This window comes from Pseudophryne corroboree, chromosome 6 (assembly GCF_028390025.1).
Source record: "Pseudophryne corroboree isolate aPseCor3 chromosome 6, aPseCor3.hap2, whole genome shotgun sequence".
NCBI classification, from domain to species: Eukaryota; Metazoa; Chordata; class Amphibia; order Anura; family Myobatrachidae; genus Pseudophryne; species Pseudophryne corroboree.
Window position 1 is genome coordinate 592,895,936 of NC_086449.1, and position 27,081 is coordinate 592,923,016.

Consider the following 27,081-nt stretch of genomic DNA (forward strand, 5'->3'; position numbering starts at 1 on the left):
TAGCTGTAGTTATACAACTACGATTTTTTCAGACCAGTTCGGTGCTAGAAAAAGTGTAAAAAATTTTAAAACAGTACACACTATGTTGCTTTTATCTCTTTTTTCACATGTCCTGCTTTTAAGAGTCACCAGCCTGAAGGTTTTTTAAGCTAAGTTGCTACCTATTTTTCTCTAACGTCCTAAGTGGATGCTGGGGACTCCGTAAGGACCATGGGGAATAGCGGCTCCGCAGGAGACTGGGCACATCTAAAGAAAGCTTTAGGACTAACTGGTGTGCACTGGCTCCTCCCCCTATGACCCTCCTCCAAGCCTCAGTTAGATTTCTGTGCCCGACGAGAAGGGTGCACACTAGGGGCTCTCCTGAGCTTCTTAGTGAAAGTTTTAGTTTAGGTTTGTTATTTTCAGTGAGACCTGCTGGCAACAGGCTCACTGCATCGAGGGACTAAGGGGAGAAGAAGCGAACTCACCTGCGTGCAGAGTGGATTGGGCTTCTTGGCTACTGGACATTAGCTCCAGAGGGACGATCACAGGCCCAGCCTGGATGGGTCCCGGAGCCGCGCCGCCGGCCCCCTTACAGAGCCAGAAGAGCGAAGAGGTCCGGAAAAATCGGCGGCAGAAGACGTTCCTGTCTTCAATAAGGTAGCGCACAGCACTGCAGCTGTGCGCCATTGCTCTCAGCACACTTCATACTCCGGTCACTGAGGGTGCAGGGCGCTGGGGGGGGCGCCCTGAGACGCAATAAAACATGATAAAAATACCTTACATGGCAAAAAATACATCACATATAGCTCCTGGGCTATATGGATGCATTTAACCCCTGCCAGAATATACAGGAAAACGGGAGATAAGGCCGCCGAAAAGGGGGCGGAGCCTATCTCCTCAGCACACTGGCGCCATTTTCCCTCACAGCTCAGTTGGAGGGAAGCTCCCTGGCTCTTCCCTGCAGTCACTACACTACAGAAAGGGTTAAAAAAAGAGAGGGGGGCACTAATTAGGCGCAGTATTAAAACATACAGCAGCTATAAGGGGAAAAACACTTATATAAGGTTATCCCTGTATATATATATAGCGCTCTGGTGTGTGCTGGCATACTCTCCCTCTGTCTCCCCAAAGGGCTAGTGGGGTCCTGTCCTCTATCAGAGCATTCCCTGTGTGTGTGCTGTGTGTCGGTACGTTTGTGTCGACATGTATGAGGAGAAAAATGATGTGGAGACGGAGCAGAGTGTCTGTAACAGTGATGTCACCACCTAGGGGGTCGACACCTGAGTGGATGTACTGTTGAAAATTACGTGACAGTGTCAGCTCTGTATAAAAAAACAGTGGTTGACATGAGACAGCCGGCTACTCAGCTTGTGCCTGTCCAGACGTCTCATAGGCCGTCAGGGGCTCTAAAGCGCCCGTTACCTCAGATGGCAGATACAGACGCCGACACGGATACTGACTCCTGTGTCGACGGTGAAGAGACAACCGTGATTTCCAGTAGGGCCACACGTTACATGATTGAGACAATGGAAAATGTTTTATACATTTCTGATAATACGAGTACCACCAAAAAGGGGTATTATGTTCGGTGAGGGAAAAATTACCTGTAGTTTTCCTGAATCTGAGAAATAAAATGAGGTGTGTGATGATGCGTGGGTTTCCCCCCGATAACAATTGATAATTTCTTAAAAAGTATTGGTGTATACCCTTTCCCGCCAGAGGTTAGGGTGCGTTGGGAAACACCCCCTAGGGGGGATAAGGCGCTCACACGCTTGTAAGAACAAGGGCTCTACCCTCTCATGAGATGGCCGCCCTTAAGGATCCTGCTGATAGAAAGCAGGAGGGTATCCAAAAATGTATTCACACACATACTGGTGTTATACTGCGACCAGCAATCGCCTCAGCCTGGAGGTGCAGTGCTGGGTTAGCATGGTCGGATTCCCTGACTGGAAATATTGATATCCTAGATAAGGATAGTATATTATTGCCTATAGAGCATTTAAAAGATGCATTTCTATATATGCATGATGCACAGCGGAATATTTGCCGACTGGCATCAAGTATAAGTGCGTTGTCCAATTCTACCAGTAAAATGGTCAGGTGATGCGGATTCCAAACGGCATTTGGAAGTATTGCCTTTGAAAAGGGACATTTGGGGTCGGTCTTTTAGACCTGGTGGCCACGGCAACAACTGGGAAATCCACGTTTGTACCCCAGGTCGCCTCTCAAAATAAGACGCCGTATTATCAGGCGCAGTCCTTTGTTGGCAAGCGGACAAAAGGTTCCTCTTTTCTGCTCGTGACAGAGGGAGAGGAAAAAGGCTGAAGAGATTAGCCAGTTCCCAGGAACAGAAACCCTTTCCCGCCTCTGCCAAGCCCTCAGTATGACGCTAGGGCCTTACAAGCTCAGGCACGGTGGGGGCCCGTTCTCAATGAATTTCAGTGCGCAGTGGGCTCACTCGCAAGTAGACCCCTGGATCCTTCAGGTAATATCTCAAGGGTACATATTGGAATTCGAGACGTCTCCCGCTCGCCGTTTCCAAAAGTCGGCTTTACCGACGTCTCCCTCTGACTGGGAGGCAGTTTTGGAAGCCATTCACAAGCTGTATTCCCAGCAGGTGATAATCAAGGTACCCCTCCTGCAACAGGGAACGGGGTATTATTCCACACTATTGTGGTACCGAAGCCAGACGGCTCGGTGAGACCGATTCTAAATCTAAAATCTAAAATCTTTGAACACTTACATACAGAGGTTCAAATTCAAGATTGAGTCACTCAGAGCAGTGATTGCGAACCTGGAAGAAGGGGACTACATGATGTCTCGGGACATCAAGGATGCTTACCTTCATGTCAAAATTTACCCTTCTCACCAAGGGTACCTCAGGTTATGGTACAGAACTGTCACTATCAGTTCAGACGCTGCCGTAGGGATGGTCCACGGCACCCCGGGTCTTTACCAAGGTAATGGCCGAAATGATATCCCTTCGAAGGAAGGGAATTTTAGTTATCCCTTACTTGGACGATTCCCTGATAAGGGTAAGATCCAGGGAACAGTTGGAAGTCGGTGTAGCACTATCTCAGGTAGTGTTGCGGCAGCACGATTGGATTCTCAATATTCCAAAATCGCAGCTGGTTCCGTCGACTTGTCTTCTGTTTGCTAGGGATGTTCCTGGACACAGTCCAGAAAAAAGGTGTTTCTCCCGGGAAGAGAAAGCCAGGGAGTTATCCGAGCTAGTCAGGAACCTCCTAAAACCGAACCAAGTCTCAGTGCATCAATGCACAAGGGTTCTGGGTAAAAATGGTGGCTTCCTACGAAGCAATCCCATTCGTGAGATTCCACGCAAGAACTTTCCAGTGGAACCTACTGGACAAATGGTCCGGGTCGCATTTTCAGATGCATCAGCGGATAACCCTGTCACCAAGGACAAGGGTATCCATCCTGTGGTGGTTGCAGAGTGCTCATCTTCTAGAGGGCCGCAGATTCGGCATTCAGGACTGGGTCCTGGTGACCACGGATGCCAGCCTGCGAGGCTGGGGAGCAGTCACACAGGGAAGGAATATCCAGGGCTTAGGGTCAAGCCTGGATACATCACTTCACATAAATATCCTGAAGCTAAGGGCCATTTACAATGCTCTAAGCTTAGCAAGACCTCTGCTTCAAGGTCAGCTGGTGTTGATCCAGTCGGACAACATCATGGCAGTCACCCACGTAAACAGACAGGGTGGCACAAGAAGCAGGAGGGCAATGGCAGAAGCTGCAGGGATTCTTCGCTGGGCGGAAAATCATGTGATAGCACTGTCAACAGTATTCATTCCGGGAGTGGACAACTGGGAAGCAGACTTCCTCAGCACGACCTCCACCCGGGAGAGTGGGGACTTCACCCAGAAGTCGTCCACATGATTAAAAAACTCGACAGGTATTGCGCCAGGTCAAGAGACCCTCAGGCAATAGTTGTAGACGCTCTGGTAACACCGTGGGTGTACCAGTCAGTGTATGTGTTCCCTCCTCTGCCTCTCATACCCAAGGTACTGAGATTGATAAGATGGAGAGGAGAAAGCACTATATTCGTGGCTCCGGATTGGCCAAGAAGGACTTGGTAACCGGAACTTCAAGAGATGCTCACAGAGGATCCGTGGCCTCTACCTCTAAGAAGGGACCTGCTCCAGCAAGGACCCTGTCTGATCCAAGACTTACCGCGGCTGCGTTTGACGGCATGCCGGTTGAACACCGGATCCTGAAGGAAAAAAGGCATTCCGGATGAAGTCATCCATATCCTGATCTAAAGCCAGGAAGGATGTAACCGCAAAAACATTATCACCGCAATTGGCGAAAATATGTTGCGTAGTGCGAGGCCAGTAAGGCCCGATGGAGGAAATTCAACTGGGTCGATTCCTACATTTCCTGCAAACAGGAGTGTCTTTGGGCCTGAAATTGGGGTCCATTAAGGTTCAGATTTCGGCCCTGTCAATTTTCTTCCAAAAAAGAACTAGCTTCAGTCCCTGAAGTTTAGACGTTTGTAAAAGGGGTACTGCATATACAGCCTCCTTTTGTGCCTCCAGTGGCAATTTGGGATCTCAATGTAGTTTGGGTTCCAAAAGTCACATTGGTTTGAACCACTTAAATCTGTGGAGTTAAAATATCTCACATGGAAAGTGGTCATGCTGTTGGCCCTGGCCTGGGCCAGGCGCGTGTCAGAATTGGCGGCTTTATCCTGTAAAAGCCCTTATCTGATTTTCCATTCGGACAGGGCGGAATTGAGGACTCGTCCTCAGTTTCTCCCTAAGGTGGTTCCAGCGTTTTCACCTGAACCAACCTATTGTGGTGCCTGCGGCTACTAGGGACTTGGAGGAATCCAAGTTGCTGGATGTTGTCAGGGCCCTGAAAATATTTCCAGGACGGCTGGAGTCAGGAAATCTGACTCGCTGTTTATCCTGTATGCACCCAACAAGCTGGGTGCTCCTGCTTCTAAGCAGACTATTGCTCGTTGGATTTGTAGTACAATTCAGCTTGCACATTCTGTGGCAGGCCTGCCACAGCTAAAATCTGTAAAAGCCCGTTCCACAAGGAAAGTGGGCTCATCTTGGGCGGCTGCCCGAGGGGTCTCGGCTTTACAACTTTGCCGAGCAGCTACTTGGTCAGGGGCAAACACGTTTGCTAAATTCTACAAATTTGATACCCTGGCTGAGGAGGACCTGGAGTTCTCTCATTCGGTGCTGCAGAGTCATCCGCACTCTCCCGCCCGTTTGGGAGCTTTGGTATAATCCCCATGGTCCTTACGGAGTCCCCAGCATCCACTTAGGACGTTAGAGAAAATAAGAATTTACTTACCGATAATTCTATTTCTCATAGTCCGTAGTGGATGCTGGGCGCCCATCCCAAGTGCGGATTGTCTGCAATACTTGTACATAGTTATTGTTACAAAAATCGGGTTATTATTGTTGGGAGCCATCTTTTCAGAGGCTCCTCTGTTATCATACTGTTAACTGGGTTCAGATCACAAGTTATACGGTGTGATTGGTGTGGCTGGTATGAGTCTTACCCGGGATTCAAAATCCTTCCTTATTGTGTACGCTCGTCCGGGCACAGTATCCTAACTGAGGCTTGGAGGAGGGTCATAGGGGGAGGAGCCAGTGCACACCAGTTAGTCCTAAAGCTTTCTTTAGATGTGCCCAGTCTCCTGCGGAGCCGCTATTCCCCATGGTCCTTACGGAGTCCCCAGCATCCACTACGGACTATGAGAAATAGAATTATCGGTAAGTAAATTCTTATTTTTTATTTACTACACCTGAGTTCACAGGTCTTTTCACTGACATTAGTAGGCGCTTTTATTTACTCCATTTTCTGAATCTTTATTTATATACTGTATAAGAGCTGCCACTCATCCACCTATGAGGTGTGTCGTGTTAGTCAAAAGGGGTTTTTAGAAAATAAATTCTTAAAACACCCACCATTGTGTCTTATTAGATATACGTAGGCACTGTTCTCTATTTTTTTTGCTATATATATATATATGAATATATATATACATATATATAAAACAGCAATGCAGGCAGCACTCACATGTACTGTACATGATGTATGTTGACCAGGTGCCCTCCATAGGCACTACCCAGCCAGGAGTCCAATGTGCCATTACAGGGGATGGGGGCACTCAGAAATCAAGAAATAATAAACACTGCCAAGGGTCAGGGGGATGTGAAAAAGAAGAAAGACAAAATATGTGAGGATATGTGTATGTGTGGACTGTACAGAGGAGATGTCATTGGGTAGCAAAGTCCTGCAATCGTGAATGATAACAAATAATGATTGTGGATGAGAGACGCAGGTCTTGTAAAGAGTGAAGAAGATGGTTTGGGAGATATTTTGATATAAGCGAAGATATGTACATTGGTGTAGTTTGGTAAATGGCCTTGTGTGTGAGTAAAAGTAATTTATATTGAATACAGTAGAATGCAGGTAACCAGTGGAGTGGATTAACAGACGATGAATGTTTGACAAGGAAGACCACCTTCACAACTGTATTCAAAATGGATTGTAGTGAGTGTCTATTTTTGTTAAGACCAGTAAGGAGACTATTGCAATAATCAATGTGGGAGATAAGGAGAGTATGGATTACAGTTTTTGCAGTGTCTTGTGTAAGATATGGTCATATTATGGATTTGTTTTTAGATGTATGTAACATTATTTTGAGACACATTGAATGTGGGGAACAGAGGACAATTCAGAGTCAAGGATGACACGCACCTAGGCAGTGATCTTGTGGGGTAAAGCTGATTGTTGAGTTATCAACAATGATAGAGATATCAGGATGGCAACTACAATTGGCCAGTGGAAATATAATTAATTCTGTTTTGGAAATATTAAGTTTGAGGTGGCGAGATGACATCCAAGTTGAAATGGTAGAAAGGAATGTAGTGACGTGGACCAACACAGATGGTGACAAATCTAGGGAGGACAAGTAGATTTGAGTATCATCCGCGTACAGATGATAATGCAATCTGCAAAATTTAATTAGTTTGCCAAAAGATGTGGTTTAGAGAAAAGCAGAGTACCTTAGACTCAGGGGGACATGTACTAAGCAGTGAAAAGTGTGGAGAAGTGAGCCAGTGGAGAAGCTGCCCATGGCAACCAATCAGCTGCTCTGTATATGTTTATAGTATGCAAATGATAAATGTTACATCACTGCTGATTGGTTGCCATGGGCAGCTTCTCCACTGGCTCACTTCTCCACTTTTATCACTGCTTAGTACATGTCCCCCTGAGTCTTAGGTACTCTGCTTTTCTCTAAACCACATCTCTTGGCAAACTAATTACATTTTTCAGATTTCATTATCATCTGTACGCGGATGATACTCAAATCTACTTGTCCTTGCGGTACTCCAGCTTACAGAGGTAGCAAAGAGGAGATGAATTCAGAGAAAAAAAAAACTGAATTAAATTGTATTGTATTGAAAAACTATATCTTTATTGTATTGACAAATAGAAAAAATGTATTAATATACATTTCAAATGAAAAAAATACTTTTTCTTCTCCAGAACATCAGCCATTGCAAGCCTACATTGACAATAGATATTATACATGTACTGCCACTGTCCTTGTCAAAGCACACGGAGAAGCTTTTGTTGGTGATTCTGTATCACAGGCTACTGGGTTTATTAAATAGAAAGAAGCCCGATTTCTGATGAAGACACTAGTTTTTACCACATTTAGGAATATTATCCGATTAATAAATATACCCCTTAATCCTGTGAAATACTTCAGGGCAGTCCACTATAAATGGCACTTCTCACAAATCTAAACTGCTTTCATGAATATCCCAATAACAGCATGTTGACTTGACTAGGCAATGGATATATACTGTATGCCTGAAATATTTGTACCTTACATGTTATTGTACTCATTTTATTTAATTGTGATATATTATGTATGCATTTTATGGAAATTAGATTAAACATCAAAAATCACACATAAAAATCAGTATTAATATATGTATGTACATGGATTTTATTTTAGTGCACACTGTGGAATATCTTGAGGCACTTGTAATATATATGACAATTCAATCTATTAAAGCAAGATAATCATGATGATCTATTGCATAGCACTCATTTGTAAGACAGCTGAACTAAGTGTTTATATTTGGATATAGAAGAGGCTTGATAGATCTACTAGATGTAATAATTCTACATCTACAGTATACAATGTAAAAGATTTAATGATACACATAGACAAACAATAAAATGAATATGTTTTTTGTCTTGTTCATGCTTCCATTACTGAATGTGTTGCCTTTTATCTTATACAGTAGCTACTGTATGTTGAGTAAATATGATAATCTGGATGTTATTTATCTGATGGGATGATTACCGCAGTAATCCAAAGGTCATTAAACAAGTATGTCTAGAGTCAAGGGTCCAAATTTAGAAGCCTGTGAATTAGAGGCAGTAGTGAGATTTTGGCGATGTAGCTGCAAGATTTAAAGTAGCAATTTGCTTTAAGGCAAAGCCAACCTGGCTGCTTTTAAAAAAAATGCTGCTTCAAGTTTGGTGGCTTCATCACTGATCTCTCCCCACTGCCTGGAGCTAACAGGTAGTTTTGTTTTGGCCAAGGGCTAGGTAAATCATAAGAACACAACTGGTGAGATTTGAAATTACAATGCTAATTACATTTTAGAGAAGAACAAGCTGTTTTGAAGTAGTGCAAAGTTCTGACAATACCATCATAGAAACAGAATTTGATGGCAGATAAGAACCACTTGGCCCATCTAGTTTGTCCATGTACATACACACACACACACACTAGATTCATTTTTGTTGGGAGTTAATTAATCTACTAATGATTTTTTGGATTGTGGGAGGAAACCGGAGTAACTGGAGGGAACCTACGCAAGCACAGGGAGAATATACAAATATCCACACAGTTACGGACATGGTGGGAATAGAGCCTATGACCTCAGAAATGCTAACCATTGGTGCAATGGTGATAGGGATTTGCCACCCTATTTAGGTTGGATCACAAAATTTGAGAAAATGCATTCCGGGCGATTATCGAATGACTGCGCATGCACAGGGTTCACACCTGCGATTAGCGATTATTTCTGCAAATGCATTGTGCTTCAGAACAATCGCATTTTGATTGACAGGAAACCAGCGTTTAGGAGAGGAAACATGGCATTTTGTGGATGTGTTTATAAAAACACAGATGTGGCAAGGAATTTTTTCGGGTGAGTCTCTTACGTCAGTTATGACTACTTCCAGACCTTGCCTGGTGCAGATGGAAAAACTCTTTGATGTTCCAATATTTGCATATGGTTACAGTGCATCCGGAAAGTATTCACAGCGCTTTACTTTTTCAACATTTTGTTATGTTACAGCCTAAGTCCAACATGAAATAAATTCATTTTTTCCCTCAAAATTCTACACACAATACCCCATAATGACAATGTGAAAAAAGTTTTTTTTTTTACTTTTGCAATTTTATTAAAAATAAAAAAGTAAGAAATCACATGTACATAAGTATTCACAGCCTTTGCCATGAAGCTTAAAATTGAGCTCAGGTGCATCCTGTTTCCACTGATCATCCTTGAGATGTTCCTACAGCTTAATTGGAGTGCACCTGTGGTAAATTCAGTTGAATAGACATGATTTAGAAAGGCACACACATGTCTATTAAAGGTCCCACACTTGACAGTGCATGTCTGAGCACAAACCAAGCATGAAGTCAAAGGAATTGTCTGTAGATCTCCAAATCAGGATTGTCTCTAGGCACAAATCTGGGGAAGGGAACAGAAAAATATCTGCTGCTGTGAAGGTCCCAATGAATACAGTGGCCTCCATCATCCGTAAATGGAAGAACTTTGGAGCCACCAGGACTCTTCCTTGAGCTGGCCGGCCATCTAAACTGAGCGATCGGGGGAGAAGGGCCCTAGTCAGGGAGGTGACCAAGAACCCGATGGTCACTTTGTCAGAGCTTCAGCATTCCTATTTGGAGAGAGGAGAACCTACCAGAACGACAACCATCTTTGCAGCAATCCAGATGGAAGCCACTCCTTAGTAAAAAGCACATGGCAGCCCGCCTGGAGTTTGCCAAAATGCACCTGAAGGACTCTCAGACCGTGAGAAACAAAATTCTCTGGTCTAATGAGACAAAGATTGAACTCTTTGGTATGAATGCTAGGCGTCATGTTTGGAGGAAACCAGGCACCGCTCATCACCAGGCCAATACCATCCCTACCGTGAAGCATGATAGTTGCAGCATCATGCTGTGGGGATGTTTTTCAGCATCAGGAACTGGGAGACTAGTCAGGATAGAGGGAAAGATGAATGCACCAATGTTCAGAGACATCCTGGATAAAAACCTGCTCCAGAGCACTCTTGACCTCAGACTGGGGCAATGGTTCATCTTTCAGCAGGACAATGACCCTAAGCACACAGCCAAGATATCAAAGGAGTGGCTTCAGGACAACTCTGTGAATGTCCTTGAGTGGCTCAGCCAGAGCCCAGACTTGAATCCGATTGAACATCTCTGGAGAGATCTGAAAATGGCTGTGCACGGACACTTCCCATCCAACCTGATGGAGCTCAAGAGGTGCTGCAACGAGGAATGGGTGAAACTGCCCAAAGATAGGTGTGCCAAGCTTGTGGCATCATATTCGAAAAGACTTGAGGCTGTAATTGCTACAAAAGGTGCATCAACAAAGTATTGAGCAAAGGTTGTGAATACTTATGTACATCTGATTTCTTAGTTTTTTATTTTAAATACGTTTGCAAAAATCTCAAAAACACTTTTTTCATGTTCTCATTATGGATTATTGTGTGTAGAATTTTGAGGGGAAAAAATAATTTATTCCAGTTCAGAATAAGGCTGTAACATAACAAAATGTAGAAAAAGTTAAGTGCTGTGACTACTTTCTGGATGCACTGGATGTGATCACATTGCGTATTGCGATGCATTTGCAATTTCTGCCATGGGTGTTTTTTCTCTATTTCTGGGCGACAACTATTTGATTGCAGCAAATACTTTTTAACAAGATTAGTGATCCAACTTAAATAGGGTCCCTTGTGCAGTACACTTAGGGACCTGTTCATTATCCTACATAGACCTCTTACATATGTGTAAACACTGTTTTAAGTTATGGACCCGTTCATTATTAGGTGCCCGATGGGACTGTCTAGTATTCAGCAAAAATGTTCAGAATTTGCCTGTTGGAACCAAAGCCATCTTCAGATGGTGTCATTTCCCAGAGCCCCTCTCCTTTCTATGGGAAAGAGGTCCAGGCCATAGTTTGGATGGGGTGAAAAGTGGTAGTAAAATGAGAATAGGAGGAGGAGTGGTGGCTGAATGAGAGAGCAGTGAAGTTTGCAGAAAGAAATACGATTTGCAAGTATTTAAAATCTTGTTAATATCTACAGGTTAATAGTGGGTCAAATATTTGCTGTTGTTAGATGGAAAATTACACAGTGTTGGCAAACCACAAGTCAGTGTTACTTCATCAAATATGCTTCTCAATAAAACATTTGTTTTCCAGGTATTTGCAGAGTCAGAGTAAAAGCACCAGGAAAAGGAAACCAGTGTGGTTCACAAAAGAAGTATCAACTAGTGTGAAGGCAAAAAAGATGGCTTTTAGGAAATACAAACAGACTCAAAATAATAATGACAAAGAGGTGTATCTGGACAGATGGAAGGATGCTAATAAAGTGATAAGACATGCAAAGGCAGAAGCTGAGGAGAAAATGGCTCAGTCAGTAGATAAAGGGGGCAAAACCTTTTTTTTAAGTATATAAGGGAAAGGAGAAAATCAAATGGAGGAATAATAAGACTTAAGACAGAGAGTGAGCATTTGGCAGAGGGAGATAAGGCAATAGCAGATCACTTAAATAATTATTTTTGCTCAGTATTTACTACAGAAGAAGGGATGGGGCTACAGTTAAGTTGCAAGGACATTCATAAAAATATGGTAGATGAAAGTACATTTACAGAGGAGAAGGTCCAAACAGAACTTTCAAAACTAAAAGTGGATAAATCAATGGGACCAGATGGGATACACCCAAAGATACTCAAAGAGCTAATAGATGTGCTGGTTACACCTTTAACAGAATTATTTAACCAGTCTCTAAGTACAGGTGCCATTCCAGAGGACTGGAAAAGAGCAAATGTAGTTCCACTGCACAACAGTGGAAGCAGGGAAGAAGCAGGTAACTACAGACCAGTAAGCCTTACATCAGTAGTGGGGAAAGTAATGGGAAAACTATTAAAAGAAAGAGTTGTGGAATATCTTAAATCAAACAACTTACAGGATCCAAAACAGCATGGATTTACTGGTGCGAGATCATGCCAAACAAATCTTATTGACTTTTTTGACTCTGACGAAAATAATAGATCAAGGGGGCGCTGTAGATATAGCATATCTAGACTTTAGTAAGGCATTTGACACTGTCCCTCATCACAGACTGCTAAATAAACTTGAAAGCGTGGGGGTGGATTATAAAACAGTTAAATGGATAAGAAACTGGTTGCAGGATAGGAAACAGACAGTTGTAGTTAATGGAGTGCAATCTATAGAGGCAAATGTTACCAGTGGAGTACCCCAAGGATCTATACTTGGTCCAGTTCTCTTTAATATCTTTGTTGGTGACCTTGCAAATGGTATTGAAGGGAAACATTCTTCAAAGGAAGAGAAGTATTAGAACTCTGGGACATACACTGAGACTGGAGGGGGGGTGGGGTTCAGGGGAAATTTAAGGAAAAATGACTTCACAGAAAGGGTAGTGGATAAGTAGAATAGCCTCCCATCAGAGGTGGCAGAGGCTAAGACTGTAGAGCAATTTAAACATGCCTGGGATAGACATATGAATATCCTTACAAAGAATTAAGGTTCAAAAAGGGTTGAGATTGCCTAAAGGATAAAAAAAAAAAGGGGGCAGACTAGATGGGCCAAGTGGTTCTTATCTGCCGTCTAATTCTATGTTTCTATGTAAGGATACATTCAGCCCTGTTCAGAAACCTTTGTAGGTTGTTGGGATCATGCTTGAACCCAGTTCACAAATGCAACCTGAGTTACACTGGACAGTGGGGGTCATTCCGAGTTGATCGCACCAAGCAACTTTTTGCTGCTGGTGCGATCAACTAATCTCCGCCTATGGAGGAGTGTATTTTAGCATAGCAGGGCTGCGATCGCTTGTGCAGCCCTGCTATGCTAAAAAAGTTTCACTCAAAACAAGACCAGCCCTGGACATGCTTACCCTGTGCGATGGATCCAGCGATGATGGGGCCGGCTTTGCCGTCAGACATCCGCCTACCGTTCGCCTGCACACGCCTGTGTTTTACTTACCACTCCCTGAAAACAGCCGCCAACGGACAGGTGATGCCCCGGAACACCTTCCGTCTGTCAATCTTCTTGCGGTCGCCGCTGCGACCGCTTTTTTCATAACCAGCGTTGTTGCCCGGCGACCCATGTCGCCGGGCAACAACGGGCATGCGCAGTGGGCACGCCATACATGCGCGTTCCAGACCCATTCGCACCGCAGCGAAGAACCGCTGCATGCGAACGGGTCAGAATGACCCCCAGTGTTAGCTTTAACTGCCATTATAGAGCTTGCGGGGACTGCAGATTTTAGTATTCACTGATACTACTTGCAGCGAGTTGGACACTCCCTTCTCCACCACCACCACCACCTCCATGATCCTCCACTAGTTGAGTTTCATGTGGTGTCCTCCTCTGGTGGGAGAAGCACCAAATTCTCTGAGTTTTTCCAAGATCTAAATCCTTTGGCAGCATTTTGTGACATTTATCACAGCTTGGTGATAGAAACAGTGGAAAGACATAAACTACTAACCAATCACCTCCTAATTGACATTTATCAAAACAGCCTGTAAAATAACAGGAGCTCTCCAAGCTTTGATAAATCTCCAATAGTCTCTTAGATTAATATTTTCAATCTTTGCAATCAGGGAACAGAACAATTAGAAAACACTAATTAAAAAGGTAAGCGCAATATTATTAAACAGAGGTAATGCCAAGTGTGGAACATTTGAAAACACAGCACTAATCCCAGATGGCTTGGGGCTGATATCGGACCCAATTTCCTCTAAGAAATCTTCATGTATTTATGCCTCTGTATATGCTGAGGCATAGGCATAGCAATGAGTGTAGGTCTGAACATAACATATTCACCTGTTTATGCTAAGTGTAAGCCACAAACACTTACACCATGGTTTAACTATTTGTTTTAGTTGAAAAATATGCATCTTCTATTAGATTTCAGTAAACAGTTTACAATACAGCAGAAACAAACCTCCATCTCATGTACAAAATAAAAAAATGCTTAAGCATGCACACAAAAGCGTTAACGTATGCTTGAACAATGAAGATTGGATTTTTTACAAAAGACGCCACCTGCAACATTATCATATGCACTCCGAAACGAAGACGCAGCAACGTTCAACACTGCGTCCACCTCAGTACACTAAGTGGTGTATATACTAAAGTGCGGATTTATAGAAGTGAATATGTTGCCCATAGCAACCAATCAATCAGATTCTATTAATTTAGCACCTCCTAGAATCTGGTTGCTACTGGCAACATTTCCACCATATTTCTGTGTCTGGCAATGGGGAGTATCACAGAGGTGCTGTAGAAAAGTGTATACACGTAAATGTCACCTAAACAAGCAACTGGAATGTTTCCTATGACATGTCTGAGCTACTGCCAGAACTGCGGCACTTATTTAGCATGGGTCGCTTGTGCGATCCCCTGCGCAATTTCCCAATTATCAGGAAACTGCACAGGCGATGGGCGTGTTCTGCGCATGTGCAGAGTGGGCCCTGCGTGTGGCTCACATTTTTGTAACAGCCTCTGCCTGATTGACAGGCAGAGGCGTTCGAGGGGCAGGGCGGGCTAGGAGACGGCTGGCGCTTCCGGAAACAGGAGCATGCCACCCCCGTTTTCCGAGAGTGGCGAGGTCGAGGTCTGCATTTCAGATTCAGATTTCTTGGTCTCGCAATGGGCAGCCTGAGTAAGCTGAGGCTTACTCAGCTGGCAGATGTGGATCCCAGACTGCGACACCCTAGTATTGCAAATACAGCAAGGGGGGGTTTAACACCTCCTACTACATTTGCATTAGTATGGATCACATTTGCAAGCAGGGTTGGACTGGACCACAGGGGACAGGGTACAGGGGAAACCCCCGGTGGGCCCCACTGCATGCCCCCCCACATCCTCCTCTAGGGACAAGGTTACAGACTGTGCACTTGAATTATACATATGTTATCTTAAACTGCACAGGAGTTTTGTGTATTTTCTACAGTGCATTGCTGTTAATAATCTGGTACATTATCATGCATGCACTAGCAATATATGTTACATATATATATATATATATATATATTATTTATCAAGGGGCCCAATCCATAATGGTTAGGCAAACCAATGTGGTGGCTGGAGACTGGCCACACCCCTAAACATGGACACCTAACACTGCATTTCCCCGGTGGGCCCTTTATGCCCCAGTCCGACACTGTTTGCAAAGCTGCGATCCATGCTGAATTGGGGCCTGTGTATACATTTTTATTTTAATACTGATGAAAAGCCAAAAGACAAACACATTATTGCCCCTGTCACTTTGCTCTAACATGCAGTTGCCCACTCTTTGTACAAGCATCATCATATGTATAAATAATATATTGTTACAGTGGTTTGACTTTATAAATGTTCCCAGTGAGTCCTCTTTTGAGATGTGTATCATGGTAGTTGACATTTTTCCTGATAATATGTATTACATATATATTGTTCAGTGTGATATATCATTGCTAGCAGTGTATCTTCAATCAGCACTCACATCTGGCTTTTATGCTATGAAATCAACTTTAACGCAACACAATATAAGATTTTACAAGACGTTCTAAAGTAAGTCTTCCACTTAAGGAAAATGTCACAGAGTGACAAGAGCACCACAGATGAATAAAGAACAGTGATATTGAGGAGAGCAAGTTTGTAAAGTACATTACCAGCTGAATGAAAAGCTAACAAAAACCCAGCATTTAAACTGTGCACTGCCTCTCTGTAATTCTTATTCTACATCAATATAATACTGCAGAATTGTGTGAGGGTCATTTGTCATAGTGACAGGACTGCAGCAAAGGCTAATTGTATGTTGCTTGTACTCACTGTAGGGAATGTACAAATGAACATTGTACTAAAGCACTGCACCTTTAACACTTCCATCAGACACACAATAAATAAAACTATTGTGATGCATTGGTATCATTTATGCAGTAGCAGTATCCAAAGAGTTCTGAAAACAAAAAAGAAAGAAAAGTGATATAATAGCTGCTGGTCATGGCCATAGAGTACTGCCACTCTGAGGAGCACTGCTGTACAATACAGGAAGGGAGAGGAATATCTCCTATTAGATTTTAGACTTGGTGTTACAATGGGTTGGGTATGCGTAACCGCCGCTGGGGAGCCCGGTGGTCAGCATACCGGCAGCGGGATCGCGGCGATTGAATGCCAGTGGGGGTGAGTGCAGCAAACCCATTGCGGGCTCGCTTTGCTTGCCTCAGGTTCTATTCCCACTCTATGGGTGTCGTGGACACCCACAAGTGGGAATAGACCCTGCTAGTTGGCATGCCGACTGTCGAGATTTAGAGGGGGCAGAATGTAGCCATATGTAATGTGACCAGCGGTCTCCTGACCATCAGTCGGCACAGGTTTCCGTCGCAATCATAGTCCACGTGGATCACAAAGTATGAAAAAGTAAAAAAAAAGAAAAAATGTGAAATACTCATGTTGACCTTTTTGCAGGTCGACCTTGTTCATGCCGACCTAATGGTCACGTCGACCTATTTCTAGTATCAACCTATTCACTGTCATCCAATGGGTGTCGACCTAAGTGTTGTCGACCCAGAGTCCGGATACCCAGTCACATAACTACATCTCCTAGATAAGACATATCACACCTGTATAGCTGTTTTTAGATACTTCCTTTCCCTTCAATAGTGCTGGCAATGGTGTCTATTATTGTAACAATGGGCCTCACTGACAGTTTCACAGCTTCTTTTTCTTTTTTGCATAAAATACAAATTCCCATACAGTTCATGTGCACACAGTAGCAGCAGCAATAATAATAATAATATTATTTAAGTCACACATTTATGAACCGCATATGCAAGTTTAGGCATAAGTCCTCGTGTAGAGTATTTACTGTACATACAGTATTGCTTACTTTAGAGAGAGGTAAAGGGAGCTGGATGGAGAGGGCAAGAGTAGGCAGTACGGTAAGGACACATTCACGTTTTTGAGGCACAAGTACATGTGGACTGATCTGCTGAAAGGCATTTTTAGAATTTCCATCTCTTGCAGGAAGGGACGTGCTGTGAGGTAAATGGCTGAGGAGGCACTGGCTAGTAGCAGAGCTAGATTTTCACACAATATATGAGCCCAGGGTTCATGTGGCCATTATACAGATGCAGCAGTATATGCTGCTGGACATTTGGTGAGTTTTTATCAGAGATGTGCGGAAGAGATAGGCAGGTGAGGCACTGCCATTTACTTTTTACTCCAGAGTTTTGACTATAAAAATTAGAATAATACAAAGAAGATATTTCTAATATATTCTTTGTATTTTTCATATATGTTATATAGTCACAACTCTGGCGTATATGTTAGCATGACAGGAAAGGCTCTGTCTCACCTGCCTCTTCTCACTGCACGTCACTGCTTGCAGGTACTGGTAGGAGTGGTGCAGCAATACACAATATTGTGGCATATGCCTCTACAAAGGCGGTGTAACCTTGAGGGAAGGGGTATGGCCTCACAGCAGGCCCCATTTTTTATCACTCTGGGGGCATGCATAGCATGCCTGGAGATGCTGAACTGCCCTGGGAGACCCTGTCAGCACTGCTGGATCCTCCCCAGTGACAGGAGCTGGGCGTTTGCACAAAAATGTCACATTGCAGCACCTGGCTCCTAGTCACTGTGGAGGAGCTGATGTTTTGGTGTCACCCACTGGAAGATTAACACCTGAGTCTGGTCCACGCCCCCCTAGTGAAGTCATTTATACCTAACACACATCTGGTACAAATCCGAGACTAAACATATACATGTAAGTAAGCTTTGTCTAGCATGCCTCTTTTCTAGTCAACCCAAATGAAGCCCCAGTAATAGATTCTTTTTTTTTTTAAATGTCTTTATACATATGGCCTGTTTTATATCAGTGATGCACTTGACGCCAGCTTGTGGCTTTCAGTGTGCTAAGGTAGGAATGAAACTAGGATTTTTGTCACCCCGGGGCAAGGCAGTAAGTAGGCTAATAGCTATTCACTGTGTGGCTTCAGGCTGGGAGGCAGGTAGAGAGGGTCCTGGGCAGCTGTCCGGTGTGCCTATACATTAAGATGGCGATAGCAAGACCTATCGGGTGGCTTCTGTATAAACTATACACTGCCACTTCATAATGATAGGGGCTTAGCTGTGGCATCTTGGGGCTACAGTTACAGTATGCCTCTACTGCATGCCCATGAACACAGAGAGGCCCAGGGCCTTTGCACCTGCAGTACCCCCTTTTCAGTACCGCTGATCATTAAACAGTTCCTTCACAGAACTATGATTGCTGACAACAGAATTTAAATGTTCTTTCTGCAGAACATCAGTGGTGGATAACATTTACAGGAAAAATATGATGTCTAACATATCTATAATCACTGTATAATGACAATAATAATAATTTCTGCTCAGTTTGACAAGTAATGTAAAACCTTTCAGATGGAGATGTTTACATTTATTTCAACACACACACACACACACGCACGCACGCACGCACACACACACACACACACATTACATTGGCGTTACTAGACCACCTGTGGAGACAACATTGACAAGACTGAGACCATTTATTTCAATGAGTCAACAACATATTTTTTCTCACTGGTTTTGTATTCATTTCCAGTTTATGGAACAAGCCACAACATTGTGTGTGCTTTTCAGGAAAAATACATTAATCAATGACTTCTATGTCCTCTATTCTGTGATGGACAATGCATGGTTTATAGATCACTTTGACTTTAATAGATTCAGGGGGAGATGTATTGATGCTTGGGGATAGATAAAGTACCAATCAACCAGCCATCTTGGTATATTTCAAACACGGTCAGTAACATCTCTCTCCACTTTATCTCTCTATAAGCTATGATAATTCTCCCCCGCTGCCTTTTATAAATAGACACGGTAGGCTCATACTGTAGATTAATATTTTCAATCTCTGCAATCAGGGAACAGAGCGATTATAACACACTATTTAAATAGGTAAGTAAAATACTATTAAACAGAGGTAATGCCATACAAGTGTGGAACTTTATCTCTCTCCAAGGTTTGATACCTCTACCCCTCAGTGACTAGAAAATCGAGCAGTGGATGACCTCATTGGCATTATGCAAAATATATCTGGTTTCATTATGGGGTTTAATCTGAGCTGGATGCAATCGTGGCAGCCCATTTACTTAGGGTATAATAATGCAAGTCCAGTATGTGAGTATCCATATGATCACCGGCTTCCACGCACCCACTGTTTCTCCATCTGCAGCTGCAACCATCATCATTAGTTTCAGAATGTGCACCAACCCCACTGAAACAGGCATCTTGGATGTGTTCATACACCTCAAATAAGCACAGTCACAGCATAGTCACAGCATAACCAATGCACAGTCATGAGATGCAGCTGTTCCGTGCCTCTGAATAGTCACCAGTCTGATATGACTATTTCACGGTTTGCACCATCTGCTTGAGAAGTACCTCAGATGTTACTGGTACTGCTAACACATCGCACAACACATGTGCAGTCAGTGGAAAATCGTGAGTTGCATCTGTTTCTGCTGATACCTCTGCTTCAGAATTGGATCCTATTTGCCTTGAAACAGGGTGAAACCGGCTGTTGCTTCGATTTCTATTTGCAGAGCGCCGGACAAGCAGCTCAGGTGCCAGTTTAAACTTGGCACTGACTATGAACCAATCGCGGCTCATAGAACAGTGGTCAATATGCAGATGGGTACTTTTTAAACTTGGCACTGGCCGAGAGCCATACACAAATCATGGACCGACAGCTAATCAGATGCTGCCATAGCTCCACCTGCTCGCAGCATCTGACTTCAGATGTTGCCTTGCCAAGCCTACATTTGGGCAGTGGTTGATAGAAGTCAGGGTGAAGAGCTACTGCAGCCACAGAAGAGGCCAGAAGATGGACCTGCAGCAGATGAAAGTAGAAGATGAGGACAAGAAAGTGCTGCAGGTGGTGGGAAGCAAATAAAGCTCTACAAAATAGCCTCTCCCAGCTTACTGGTAAGTGGCCTAGGCCATAGGTAATATATGACACCCTCTCCCTAGACCACCAGGTTTCTGGAACTAGACCTATGGGCGCAATCAGCCCTCAGTCCAGTGGGGCATAGTAGGTGGGCAGAGGGCCCTTGTCACAAGTAAAAGTGAGCAAAAGACAATCAACTATTTGCTCTTAAACTGTGGAAAACAGACAACGGTCATTCAGAGAAATTGGTAAAAATTTTCCAGCATTTAGGAGCCAATGGTTGATTGTCATTTGCCCCATACTGTACATTACCAGATTTTTGTTCCCACCAGACAGATTGGACAGATACTGTACATCTTTAGGTGTGTACCAAGCTTAAGGAGTACTACTGTGTGGCATAACATGTATAAGGGGTACTACTGTGTGGAGTAATGTGAATAACGGACAATGCTGTGCAGTGTAATGGTAGTTAGTTAGTACTTTGTGTGGCCACACACCTTTATTTTTGGCACCCGTGGTTCCCTATTTGAAATATGCTCTTTCTGGCATAGGGCACCAAAATGGTTAGTTATGGCTCTGCCTTGAAATATTATATAAGGAGGATGCTGTTTCATATCAGCATTATTATGGTTAATGTTTGGTCAGCAATATACATTTTTTAAGTAATTTATTAAGTCAATTACCATGTGATCACATGAGTTTTTGACCTACGTTATTAGCAAGTTATTAATACTGTGGTTTAGCCACTTTTAACGTAGTCTAAAAGGTATTATTTATTAGATGTTGTGAGATTGCCATTGTGTCCCTGCCAAGCTACATATAGACAGTAATAAGAAGATTTCATGCCTCATGCTGGCATAATAGCACACCAGCAGCAGCTATGAGGAAACAATCCTTTGTTGCACATTTAGCTTACAGTCGAACATGCTATCATATGGAAACTCTGATTGGGCATTATCAGACATACCAGTCTGAGGTCAAATTCCATAAGGTTCACTTTCTATTTAAACCTTTCTCACTTGTAGCTACAGTATTGATTCCTTACTTAGTAAATGCATCAAAATGTATCTGCCACACATTGTAACTAAGTGACAATATTGAATAAAATCACTTCTTAATTAAGGAGCAAGGATTTTTGTGTTAGAAAGCACTTAGGGCTCTATGTAAGAATAAGTCACAACAACCCTTTTAGCACTCTCTTAAGATGTTATCAGCTCTGTTCTCTATTTAGCAAACAGTAGCAAGCATGTATAGATGTTGTAAGCGTTACCATCCCCATTTGCAGTAATGGAGACCCAGGCAGGGCCGCCATGAGAAGGGGATGGTCGGTACTTCAGTCTTGGACCGGGACTGAGAGGGGGCCCGGGTGGCAGCATTGTGCATAGGGGCTAGGCCAGCTGCACACTGGTAGGCTGCCATTGAGGGACAGAGACGCGGTGGTATTATAAATTTTTCACAAGACCACCAGCCAATTATGACTACTGTGCTGTGACATCTGCCTCCCGTCTGCAGATCTCCAATGTCAACCAGCGTCCAGAATGATAAGCTGTGGGGGCTCGGGGGGGGCGGGGGGGGATTTGGGCTCAGAAGGAGAGGCTAGAGCTGCGAGGAAGTGGTGCAGGCAGTTGTGTGTGTGTGTGTGTGTCTATAAAGCATGGGCCACATATGCAGACGTATGCAGCGGCTGCAGGGCATGCTGTGAGGGATCCGATTGCTTTAATACATCCCACCTAGTGGGGGCAGGTTAGGTTTAGAAATTAGAAGGGGAATTAGGGTTAGGGTGTAGGGATGGGAAGGTTAGGGTTAGGTACCGGGGAGGGAGGGTTAGGTTTAGGCACTTAGATGGGGATCTTAGGGTTTGTCACCCCTGGGTAGGGTTAGGTTTAGGCACTTAGAAGGGAAAGTTAGGGTTAGTCACCCCCGGGGAGGGATAGGATTAAGCATCCACAAGGAAGGGTGAGGATAGTGTAAAGGGCAGTGGAGGGTTAGTGTTTTAACTACGGGTCTGTCGGGATTTTGATGGCCGGGATGAAGATGTCTGTATTCTGACCGATGGCATCACATCCATTGGGATTACATACTAAACCCCTATGGGGCTATGTGTGTGTGTTCTGTGAGGCAGTGTGTGTGGCTATGGAGCAGTGCAAGGTGGCTGTGGGGCATGGAAGTGTGTGTGTGTGGTAGGGGCCCTGCCTACTGTTACGTTCACTGTACTTGGTACTCAGGGAACAGGGTGAACAAGCTCCGAGTACAGGAACGTAATGCTGTAATAAGGGCGAAGTTCAGCAGTTACCCTTAAGAAGCCCTGACTCCGTTGTCTCATCCACGTGGTCAGTCTACGCCTGTGAGACTATGTTTGATTGGGCCCACGGCAGCCACGTTTGAAGGGCGGATTAAGTCTGCCCAACTCCGATGCCCCCACGGTCTTAGTTGGAGACAAGGCGTAAACTGAGACGGGGCGATAACAAGAGGAACCTCTAACTAAAACCTGAAACAGAGTTAGGGGCAACTCCAGAACTCTAAACAAAAGTATGTGCGGCTCAGATGCCAAGACAAACTACAACAAAGGCAATGCTGTCCACACACCGACACAATACTGTTGTGTACCGGCGATGACAGCATACGCAGAACCCTCTGCAAAAAATCCAAAGCAAATATAACAAGAAGCTACAGCCAAGGCCGTAAGATGCGGCAAAGCCGCTACTCATGAAACCGGTGTGAATACAGGCCAATGGACAAGAACCCCCAAAACCGCAGACACAGGCTCACAGAACCGGAGGGCAGGCAGGATTCCGACAACAGGCCAGAGGACACCAAGACACAGGATAACTGGATCAGGAACAGGCAATACCACAGGACTTATGGATCAAAGGTTGACAGAATCACTGGGTTTCAGGACAGGAACGTGCCAGGGCAGGAAGCAGCTCACAAGAAGCTCCAGGCTCTGACAGAACCGAGTACACAGGATTCCAGTATCAGACAGGGCCAGGACACAGATGCAATACTGGACAAGACACTAATCAGGAACATCCAGGTATAACAACAAACGTCTATCACCAGCTCAGAACTGCATAGCTAGCTAGGTAACAAGGGAACATGCCCCAATCAGGATGGCTGGAAGCCAGGCACAAGATAATGACCAGAATAGCTGCAAGTGAGAGTAACACAGACAAGAGCCAGATTGCAGTACAGAGACTCACCACACAATGATCAACTATCTGACAGGTGAGGCTAAACACATAGAAACAGGCTGCAATTACACAGACTCACCACCGGCGGCCAACAAGAGTTTTCTAAACCAGTGTAATGGAAATTCTGGCATGCGAACAGAACTATAATACAAAATACATAAACGGAAAGCAAACAGGAATTAACCACTGCTTGTGGTTCATAACAGTACCCTCTCCTTAAAGGTGGACACCCCACAAAAGCCAAGAGGGACAGAAACAGAAGTACAACATAAAATACATAACCAAAATGCAAAACAGGAATGAGCCACTGCCGTGGCTCATAACACCTACTTTGTCAGTCACGTGCCTCACAATTTCTGATGCAGCCCTGGACCCAGGCTTCCAGGTTTTGCTGAGTCCCAATCAGGTGAAAGTGTAATGGGATTGCGCAGACTGCTGTCATGCCAGTGCATTGCTCAGCAGTCCAATGCTGACACTGGTAAGCTACTGGTGACAGTGAATGCCATCGAGAAATGGAACACTGCAAGATCTCACTGGAGGGTTAAGTTACAGTATATTAAATACTAGGTGCTTCATCGCGCCCTACGGGCGCTCTTTACACTGTCGCAAGGGGCTACACCCCCTTAACCCTTGCACACCTTTCTGGGGTTCAATATTTGTATTATATGGAGTATTACCTGCATTCCTTTGTTAGTGGTTAAATATTGCACGATGAAAGGGCGTGCGATGGGGAAGGAGGTGCAGCCCCTTGCGACGGCGTGAACAGCACCTGCAGGGCATGATGTACAGAATGTAGCGGGTGCAGGTGGGACTGTGGAAGGGGGAGGGTGTCTGTAGATGCTGCAGGGGGAGGGGGGGTGGATGCGGGGGGGGGGGGTGGATGGGGAAGGGTCAGGAGGTGCTGCAAATGGGAAAGGGGTAGAGGAGTGGGGGCTGTAGATTGGGGGAGGGGTCCAAAGGCACTGCAGTGGGGGAGGGGCAGGGGTGCTGCGGGTGGGGGGGGGCTGGTGTGGGGATGTTGCGGATGGGTGAAGGGTTCCGGAGGTGCTTCGGGATGGGAAGAGGCGGGGGTGTCGGGGAGGGGTAGGGGGTCCAGAGGCGCTGCGGGTGGGGGAGGGGCAGGTGTGGGTGGTGCGGTGGGTGGGGAAAGGGGTCCGGAGGAGCTACAGGTTGTGGAGGGGTGGGAGTGCCGTGGGTGGGGGAGGGGCAGGTGTGGGGGGGGACGCAGATGGGGGAGGGTGTCTGCAGATGCTGCGGGTGTAGGGGGGGCAGGTGTGGGGGGAGACATATATGGGGGTGGATGGTGGAGGGGGTCTGGAGGTGCTGTGGGTGGTGGAAGGGTGAGTGAGTGGGAGCCGCGGGTGGTGTAGGGGGTCTGGAGGCACAGCGTGTGAGTGAGGGGAGGGGTGCCGCATGAGGTGGAGGGGAAGGTGCAGAGGTGTGGTGCATTGGGGAGGGGTCTGGAGGCGCTGCGGGTACTGTACCTGCCAAAAAGGTAGTTGGAGGGTATGCAGTAACAGGGCCAGAATAGGGGTGACAGGGTCAGAACAGGGGTGACGGGGCCAGGACAGGGGTGATGGGGCCAGGACAGGGGTGATGGGTCCAGGACTGGGGTGATGGGGCAAGGACAGGGGTGACTGGGCCAGGACATGGGCGAGGGGTCCAGGACAGAAATGACAGGGACAGGATAGGGGTGACAGGGCCAGGGTAGGGGCGGCAGGACCAGGACAGGGGTGACAGGGCAAGGACAGGGTTGACAGGGCAAGCACAGGGGTGACAGGGCCAGGATAAAGGGTAAAGGGCAAGGCCAGGGGTGACAGGGCAAGGCCAGGGGTGACAGGGCAAGGCCAGGGGTGACAGGGACATGACAGAACACAGGGCACGGAAGAGATTGGTATTAGGGACAAAATAGTGGTGACAGTGACAGATAGATGTGTCTTACCGGAGTCACTGCTGCTGCCTGCTGCTGTTCCACTCCAACCTGTTGGAATCTGCTGCTGTTGGAGACTTGCATCCCTCCCCCCACTCCTCAGTCACACACCACGGACCTTGCGCGGCTGCCGGACACTGTGGTAAGGGGAGACTGGGAGTTACTGGTTAACCCCCAGGAGACGCTGCAGCTGGAGGGAGGAGGGGGTTGGAGCCAGTAAGCAGCGCGGACTTCTGCAGCCCTGGCCTCCGGCTAAACGTCGGCGGCAGAGTCTCCCTATGTGAGTGGTAACCCAGCAGTTGACAAACATTCCAGTGGCAGCTGCACGGTCTGCCAATCACAGCACTTCCTGTCTGCATCTGTCCAATGGCGGGCGGAGGGTGGCGGGGCCTTGCCGGAGACTCAACCAATGGCTGGCGGAGGGAGCAGGTTTGCTTCAGAGCCTTAACCAATGGCTGGCGAGGGGGGGCGGTGCCGCGACGGAGCCATAACTTGCAATCCAGCGGCCACTCTGCTATCTAACCTGCTATCTCACATATCTCCTATGGCTATCCATCTCCTTCTCCTATATATATTAGGGCATAGCTTTCTCACATATCTCCTATGGCTAGGCCAGATCTGTGACTTTGTGCCTCATTTGCTGACTCCGTCCAGCGATGTGACTCCACCCAGCGTTAGCAAATGAGGCACAAAGTCACAGATCTGGGCTAATATATAGGAGATGTTAGAGATTAACGGCTTCGGTTCTCAGAGAACTGAACCCTGCCGAACTTCACGTCTCGAGCCCGGACCCGAGTCAGGCTCGGGTATTCCCGCCTGACTCGGAAATCAGAACGAGGCAAAACGTCATCATCTCTCTGTCGGATTCTCGCGGGGTTTGGATTCCATATAAGTTGCTGTGCGTCACCGCCATTTTTACCCCGGCATTGGAGGGTGTAGAGAGAGGACGTGTCTCCGTCCTCAGTGTCCTGCATCAGTTCAGTGTTAGTGTCTTGTGCTGCATCAGTCCAGCCCAGTGGTGTAGTGTTGTGCTGCATCAGTTCAGTGGTGGTGTATTGCGCTGCATCAGTCCAGTCACAGTGGTGGTGTCCTCTGCTGCCATATGTCCAGTGTTGCTGTATAAATCCAGTCCAGTGGTGCTGTGTTGTGATGCATCAGTTCAGTGGTAGTGTATTGCGCTGCATCATTCCAGTCACAGTGGTGGTGTCCTCTGCTGCCATATGTTCAGTGCTGCTGTATAAGTCCAGTCCATTGCAGTGATGCTGTGTTGTCCTGCATCAGTCCAGTGGTGGTGTCCCTGTGCTGCTGTATATGTCCAGTGGTACTGCCATATATGTCCAGTGATACTGCCGTATATGTCCATTGATACTGCACTATATGTCCAGCGGTACTGCTGTATAAATCCAATGATCCTGCCGTATAATTCCAGTGATCCTGCCGTATAATTCCAGTGGTACTGGTGTATAAATCCAGTCCAGTGATACTGCCGTAAAAGTCCAGTTGTACTGCTGCATAAGTCCAGTGGTACTGCCGTATAATTCCAGTGATTCTGCCATACAATTCCAATGGTACTGGCGTATATGTCCAGTGATCCTGCCGTATAATTCCAGTGGTACTAGCGTATAAATCCAGTGATCCTGCCGTATAATTCCAGTGATCCTGATGTATAACTCCAGTGATCCTGCC

At 45.5% G+C, this 27,081-nt stretch overlaps 1 protein-coding gene across 2 annotated transcripts in view; it reads right to left on the minus strand.

Moving 5' to 3' along the window:
- The window catches only part of HRH2 (histamine receptor H2), a 204,651-nt gene that overhangs the window by 48,591 nt on the left and 128,979 nt on the right, over nt 1-27,081 (minus strand). The window lies entirely within an intron of this gene.